Raw genomic sequence first — 6,000 nt, forward strand, 5'->3', positions numbered from 1 at the left:
TCCTTTTTCAAGTGTGGCTAGATCATTTAAATATCTTCACTTTCATCACCATTGCTCCCACACACCTACAAGAGACATTTATTTCGATTTTGGTATCCAAATTGCTTTGGATCCTTGGACGTTAGTTTCAATGCCCCTTGTTTCATTAGGAATCCATACTTGTCTAATTTTAAAACGTTGTTCTTTCTTCAAATGACAAGTATGTCCCTTGTGACCATGATAATGGCAATGTGAGCATTTTACCATTATTAAACTAGATGAATTATTTAAAATGATTTCTTTTTCTTTTGTTAAGCATTCAAGCTTAACTTTTAAATCAAAATTTCCTTTTTCAAAAGTTTCAATTTTCATTTTTGAAAGCTCTAAATCCTTTATCAACATTTCATTTTGATTCTAAAAATCTATTTTTGCTTTCAAAATAAAATTGTATTCAATTTTAAAATTTGAAATTATTTTCCTATATTTGCAGTTCATGGTATCAAACTCCGAAAATAATCCATCGTAGGCAGCTTGTAACTCATCAAAAGAAAATGAATTTAATTCATTTGAGCTAAAAGATACCTCGGGCTCTTCACGAGCCATTAGAGACACCACCTTTGTTTGTTATTCTTTCTTGTTTCCATGAATCTTTTCGAGCTTATTCCAAAGCTTCTTGACACTTGAACAAGAAGAAACTCCTTCATATATATCTGGACCAAATGCACAAAACAACATGTGCATGGCATTAACATTAAGTTGAGCTTTCTTTCGTTCTTGGTCACTCCACTTCTTATCCTTCTTCTTTGGAGAAGAGTAGTCGTTCTCGATCATCTCCCATGCATCAAGATCATTGAATTATATGAATAACTTCATTAATTTCTTCCAATGATGATAGTTTTCTCCATTAAAAAGTGGAGGCTTGTCGATCGGTGGAGAGTCTTCCATATAGAACAAGCTAGAGGTGGAAGCCATCTTATCGGTTGTGTCAGGAATTGGTAGAGCATCTTCTAGGATCGTCTCAATGATGTTAAGCCTTCTAACGAGTTAAGCTCTGATGCCAATTGTTGAGATTTTACGGAAGCTCAAATCGACAACCAAAATGGTTGACCAAGAGGGGTTGGGACGGTTCTTGTGTTAAGGGAGTAAGGAGATTGAAATATAGAAAATTTGCACAGCGATTTATAGTGGTTCGATTTCTCAACCAAGTCTACATCCACTACCTTAGCTCATCACCAAGAATTTTCCAACAAATTCACTAATTTGTTATTTCTTTTTACAGGACAAAGAGATAACCTTTACAACTCCCTAGTTTTTCACGGGCTAAACTAGAACCTTATCCCTAGCTTTTCGAGGGCTCGGCTAGAACCTTTCCTTTCACAAAATGATAAAAGAAGTAAACAAGAAAACCTTTCAAAGGTAGGGTGTTTACAAAATTTAAGCTCACGAGAACACAATATTTACAAGAGAATAGAAAAATAAGATTGAAAAACTCTTCTCTTGTGTTTGAATACTTGGATAGCTGTTCTCTATATTCTTCAAGTGTCTTGAACATGTATTTATAAGTTGGAATGATTTTGAAGTCGTATATAGCCATTGGGGATGTTTTGAAGCCGTTGGGGATTCATTTTCTACAAAATAAATCTGCCCCGAACAAGTAGTATCGATACCCCTTCACTGGTATCGGTACTACCTTTGTAATATTTGAAATTTTTTATCGTTGGACTTGATTTTACTGTAGTAGTATCGATACTACTGTAGAGGTATCGATACTCATTTTGCATTCTGAATTTTTTGAGCATCAGTACTGTTCGTTACTGTTCACACATTATCGATACTATTCATACAATATCAGTACTATTCGTTGTTGTTCACACATTATCGGTACTATTCATACAGTACAATACTATTCATACAGTACAATTCAATTCAAGTCCAAAACATTTTTCTATAAATTGTTATATCAAAATATAGTTCAACAAGTGCCCATTTGAGTATCAGTACCTATTTTGCATTCTGGAATTTGAGCAATTTGAAAAACAACTGGTAGTATTGATACTACCTAGAGAGTATTGATATTTCTCTTACCTTTGGTATCGGTACCACATGAACAGTACTAGTACTGTTCAAATAGTATCGATACTGTAAGAACAGTATCTGTACTATGTACCTAGAAAAACAGTTTTGTGCTCAAATTTTAATTTAATGGACTTTGAATTATTTTGGAAAACTTTGAATAAATTCAATCAAGTCCAAATAACATTTTGCCTTAATTTGTTATATCAAAATATTATAAAACATAGTTCAACATATACACTTATATATACTTATATACTTATATTATATAGTTTATATAATTTATATACTAATATTTATACTTTATTGTTTATATACTTTATACTATATTATATATATATATAATATACATTATAACATATACAAGTGTCATATTATATTATTATATAATATACATATATTATAATTATTTCAATTTTTGTCAACTTTTGAAATGAATGCAATTTAATATATTTTATAATTTTTCTTCACATTTTATAATTATTTTGATTTGAACTCTTTGTGTTATTTAATTTATTTAAATTTAAATTTTTAATTTAGTATTCGTCTAATTTAGTCCTTAAAATTATATTTGTATCTAAAATTGACCCATACTGATTTATATTTTGTAATTTACTTCCTACCCTATAAATCACATAATAAACTTCATTTCAAATTTTATAAATTATATTATAATCTCCAAACCCTATAAACTTTTGTTCAACAACTTTTTAAATGGATACAATTTAGTTCATTTTTATATTAATTTTAACTTCACATTTTATAATTATTTTGATTTGATCCGTCATCAGTACGTGTTGTTTAATTTATTTAAATTTTTGTTTGTAATTTCATGTTTGTTCAATTTAGCCCTTAAAATTATATTTTTATCAAAATTAATCCATAATTATTAATATTCTTTTAATTTACTCTAAATCATATACAATTACAAATTACAATTCAATGTTCATGAAATGCGAAAAATAATTAATCCAAAAATGGGAAGCTACTCACACGTGGACCAACAAGCTTGAGGTGTTCTTGATTTGATACCGATCGAATGTACTTGTTCTACACGTGTGTTGATATGGAATATTAACCGTTAAAAGGTTTAGGTAGGTCGATCTCTGTTGATACTATAGATTTTAATTAGGTTTGATAGTCTACTGGTATGATCTAGTGATTTTCTTAAGTTGTAGATATTTGATTTAGATGTCCAAAAGTTGCTAGAGGAAATACATTGATTGTGAGCTATCACTATAAATTTATTTCCAGTTTTATTGTATTGTTATTTTATAAGGTGTTGTGTTTATATTTTAATGAACCGGACCGTTATATGGTTTTTGTCAATTCAGTTTCTAACATCCAATATATATTTGTTCTGTATAAATATTGTAACACCCATCTCCCGTATACCTTTATGTATACGATATACAGATGTCACATCACTTTTAAAATTGTTTCCTATTTAAAAAGCCGTATAATTTTGTTTAATTTTATAAATTATTATAATCAAATAAACCATTAATCCTAATAATTCTCATCTTTTATTATTTAATCGAATAAATACTCCTATTTTTAAATATTTTCAATAAAGTCCTTAATTTAATATTTGGGGCATTACAACCGCCGTCCATAACCGATCTATCTTCAAATGTGAGGATTGCTTTATCGAATGTGCGAACTTCATGCCAAGGTTGGCATTTTGATTCTTGAAGTCTTAGTTTTGCTAACAATATCCTCATTTTCAGGCACTTGCTCAATGTGATATGGCCCTTACTAACTTAGGCATTATTAGACTTAGTGCTGATGATTCTGCTGGCGCTGCTCGGGTACTTTCGAGATCTTCTTGTGCTAATTCAATTTCTTCGTGTTGTATCTTGTTCATTTCTTGTTATATTATTGTTCGTGGTTCCACGCACCATGATACCGGAACAGATGGTTGCTTCGAGTGGCAAAAGAGATATAGGCGCAATAGCAAGTGCTAGAGCAGCTGCATTATATGGGCTTGACACTCTTGCAGATAAAATCCAGGTAAAAAACCTTCAGTATTCTTATCCCTCTTTAATTCCACATAGATCTCTCGATGAAGATGAATGATGGCTTCACTATGTTCGTGGTGTGTATTGAATAACATTTCCTTTCTCGGCCAAAAAAGACACATTTCTTTCTATTGTTGATTTACTTCATCTCTTGCATCAGGACGAGGATGATAACGTTACCAGGTATTTGGTACTTGCAAGATAACCCATAATTCCCGGAACGGACAGGGTTTATAAGGTATACCTCCTTGAACTTGGTCATTTATTCGATTAATGTGTCTCTTTCGTTGATAATCTTTCGACTTTCCAGACCAGTATAGTTTTTACTCTAGAAGAAGGTCCTGACATGCTATTCAAAGCCTTGGCTGTGTTCTCTCTAAGGGATACTAATCTAACAAAGGTAACTACAGAAGAGTGTTCATCTTTGTCTTATCATTATCAGAGACGATTCTGATTGTTATCTCGCCTCTTGGAGCAATTTTCAGATGGAAAGGGCGTCCTCTGAGGTCGTCAACGATTCTAACAGTGGGACTGCCATGTAAGTGTAGTATACTCGTATTCAGATGGAGAAAGCAAAGCACAGTTTTCTTGAAAGTGGGATTATCATAACTAGTGATCAAATTAATGCTATTAATCCGGTTGATGTGTGGTTCCAGGTACTTCGACTATCTTTTCTACATCGACTTTGAAACTTCGATGGCTGAACGGCGTGCCCAAAATGCATTGGAACATTTACAGGTCAGTAATTTCAGTCTTTTATTACGTCTCTAACTCATAACGACCTTATTTTTCCTACCAAATCTCTTCCTTTTCTGGCCTGAAGAAGCACTTGGAATCCTATACATTCTTTGAATCTGCATGTATTGTTTCTTTGAATATCAAAATCTCGCCGGTGTGGGATGCACTCTTAACTAGCTTGATTTCCAAAGCTCTAGTGTGCGATGCACTCTTAACTAGCTTGATTTCCATAGCTCTGTTCGTTTCCCTTAATTCACGCAGAGTGAATTTGAAGATGAATTGTGTGCCCCCTGGCAGAAATATGCCGGATTTCTCCGAGTCCTCGGTTCCTATCCGATGGATATCTCCCAAACTCGGTAGATTTTATCATCGTATACCTCAGTTTTATTTCAAACCTGCAACGATGCTGACGGTTCGACCCACAGGTGATGCATGTACATGTAAGTCTTTTCTTGATCCAGCTGAAGATGAAAGGAAAGTTCTATAGATGGAAATCGTTGGAAGGTCGACTTATTAGTTCGACAGCTTATTCGACATGAACTATTTTTCTTTCTTTCCTTCCATATTTAGCTCTTTTATCTCCATAGGTTTTCGTCACCCTCCTAGAGAAGTGGTGTGCAATGTTTTGAAATTTTGAACATTAGAGACAATGCAAAGTCACAGTGACACCAATATATCCCCCTCTTGAGGGCCTTTAACCTTTGAAACTCAAATTTGGTTGCCAGTTTTCTCACAATTATTATTATTATTATTATTCCCAATCATCCAACAAAAAGCGGATTTTTCATCCTATCCGTAAAGAAATGGAGATGTCGGAGATAGATTTACCACGACGGCATCGAATAATTATTTTTCCGATTTAAAGTTAAATTTAATATGATTTCAATAAAACTCGATTCTCGAATTTAAATAGAATTTAATGACTTTCATTTAATTCAAAGTTTTAATTGAAAATTTTATCCAATACAATATAACATTTAACTTTTCACATTTCATCCAAATTAAAAATAATTAAATAGAATATCAATTTGTCAAATTAATAATATTAATTGAAAATAAAAATTAATAGTAGGTCATGCTAACATAATTTTTTTTAATCAAAATGCAATTAATAATATATAAAAGAATACTTTTATTATTATTTTGGATCAAGTTCTCATCTCAAGTTTTTTTTCCCTGGTAATTAATT

General features: G+C 31.9%; 1 pseudogene; it reads left to right on the plus strand.

The window, feature by feature from the left end:
* Nucleotides 1-5,171, plus strand: part of LOC120175707 — a 29,254-nt pseudogene extending 24,083 nt beyond the window's left edge.
* The last annotated feature ends 829 nt before the right edge of the window (nucleotides 5,172-6,000 follow it).

Source organism: Hibiscus syriacus, unplaced genomic scaffold (genome assembly GCF_006381635.1).
Source record: "Hibiscus syriacus cultivar Baekdansim isolate YM2019G1 unplaced genomic scaffold, ASM638163v2 tig00112215_pilon, whole genome shotgun sequence".
NCBI lineage: Eukaryota > Viridiplantae > Streptophyta > Magnoliopsida > Malvales > Malvaceae > Hibiscus > Hibiscus syriacus.